The sequence below is a fragment of the Triticum dicoccoides genome, chromosome 6B (genome assembly GCF_002162155.2).
Source record: "Triticum dicoccoides isolate Atlit2015 ecotype Zavitan chromosome 6B, WEW_v2.0, whole genome shotgun sequence".
Classification (NCBI taxonomy): Eukaryota; Viridiplantae; Streptophyta; class Magnoliopsida; order Poales; family Poaceae; genus Triticum; species Triticum dicoccoides.
Genome location: NC_041391.1, coordinates 171,060,234 through 171,062,822, shown reverse-complemented (window position 1 = coordinate 171,062,822; position 2,589 = coordinate 171,060,234).

Sequence of the window (2,589 nt, the reverse complement as noted above, 5' to 3'; positions counted from 1 at the left end):
AAAAGCGCAGTCAGTCTCTAAAATTATAAAAGAATGAAGTGTTATACCTATTAAGTTTTCTTGGTTTTACTTTTTCCTATTTATTTTGGAAAACACTAACAATCAGCCGGCGGATCGCTCGGCCGCATCCGTTGCGTGCTCCACTTGCCACGTGCTTTCTTGAGGTGCACACTCAATCTATTCCTCTAAAACCAGAAGCATCGTGTGTTCGTTGCCGTGAAGTGCTTCCAACAAGTGATATGTTGCAATGAGGTTCTGCAATAGAACCTATGTTGCAAAAAGATTCTGAAAAAAAATGTTTAGAAAAAAGAATTCGCAACAAGACTTTTGTTGCAAAAAAAAAACTGCAACAGGACCACTGTTGCAGAAGTTTTTGCAAATGTTACACAAGTTTCTACAACATGACCTCTCTTGCAAAAAGTTCTGCAACATAGTCGTTGTTGTAATTGTCAAGACGAGGTAGATCGAACAGCTGTCGAGGCCGCGGATCTTTTAAAATGATCTGCCGGACGACGCGTAGCATAGCCCATTTATTTTTCATTTTTTCATGGCTTTCTATACCGATTTTGAATGATTTTCTGTGTCGATTTTCAATGGTTTTCCCTCTTTGGGTTTTTTTTTTGCTTTCTGTGTTTCTTTACTAAGGTTTTCAGTTTATTTTTTATTTTGTCAACCAGTGTTTATTTTAACATAACAATTGTATACTAGTATTTTCTAGATCTGGAGAATTTTCTGTAAATGCTTAATATTTTCCAAATTCGTGATAACATTTATTAGAATATATGTTCTGCTGTCAACCTTTCTTCGCACGCAATGTACATTTTTTATATGCCAGAAACATTATTTTATACATGTTATATATTTTTAAAATACATGATTAACAATTATTCAAATACACGTTTTCAACATTTAAAAAGTAGGCGTTAAATAAAATTAAATACATGTTCAACCATTTTCTTAATGAAATTAAACATTTTCAAAAGTACACAGACATTTTCATACATTTTATAAACCCTTATCTAAAAATATCGTGAAAATATTTTTGAAATGTCTGAACATTTTTCTAAATGCAACATACAATTCTTTTTGAAGGGTATGAAACATTATTTTAATTACATGGGAAAAAATTTACACTTTATTAAAAAATCTAATTGTCAATTACATTTTTCTGAAACGCATGATTTTGAAAAACAAAATTTATAACATTTTTTTGAATGATATCATCATTTTTAATTACGCTAAATTTGTGTACACTTCTGTAAAATTTTAAATTCACGAATTTTAAAAGTAAATTATTGTTTTGGAATACATGTATTAAGAATATTCTTGAAAATATGAACAAAATAAAATAATAATAAACCACATTAACTGTTAAGGCATCGGTTTTTGTTATCGGCATGCAAAGCTTCAAACCCTTTTCCTGCTAGGGTTCGGAAATCTTATATTTTCAATATCCATATACCATTGATTCCTTGGGATTCTAGAATCTGCCTATTTTACTAATCTTCCAAAACGAATAACTCTGAACCAAGAAGAGTTGGATATGTTATGTATGGTATGTTTTTTTATTAATTTTATTTTGAGGGACTTGCACCCCTAATTACGCAGAAGTGCAAACTCAGAAGTTGATGGCCGGACCTTAGCAACATACTAAAAAAATTGTATTCTATACTGGGGTTTGTGCTCTTGACAAACAATGTTTCCAGTCTAGTCGTGTCAAATTGGGTTTGAAGTGTCCTTCTAGGTCCTGGCTGGTAGAGTAGAGGATTGAAAATCCTCTTCAGTTTCACATACTAAACGAATGGAAATTGACCACAATAAAAAAATATAACTAACTTAGACAAAAAGGTTCTGGGTAAAAAAATTGGAAGTTCTAAAAATGCGCCCTTTGGCTAAAAATGCAGAAAAGTAAAAAGAGAAAAATGAACTAACCGGCAAGAAGCTACTTGGGACCGGACGAGCTTCCGTCTCACATAAAGTGAGACAAGCCGCCATGTCTCGCATGCTGGGTGTTCCTTTGGAATTGTTTTTTCATTTTTATTGTATGCGTTTTTAGATTTAGATGTTTGTTTTTGTTGTTTCTACTTCTCAGTTTTTGCTCGGTTTTTCTTAGGTTTTGGAGAACAAAAATAAAAAAACATTGCGTGAAAAAACCCGTTTTTTCTTCCGCGTGAGGCACATATTTGCTTCTGGTGGAGGCACAAGTTTACTAGAAAAATATTTTTTTTCTTTCGTGAGAGGCACAAATTAGCTTGTCATGGAAGCATAGGTTTACTTCCATGAGAGGCACAATTATGCTTCCCGGAAAGGGAAAAAAGTGGGGGTAAATTGTGCTTTCGACTCAGGTTTTTTCTTTCTATTTTTTTTGGAAAAAAGATCACCGAAACCTACTAGCATGGGATCTAATTTTGAAGATCTCAACACCAAAAATCTAACGGTTAAAATGGTTCGCAATTTGGATGCATGTTTAATAGATAAAATGTTTAAAATTTGAATAAACAAATTATAAGTGCATCTAGTGCCCCTTAGTGATTTTGGTGTATTGAAGACTTATAGGTTAAGAGACTAATATGTTCTTGAGTGTACACA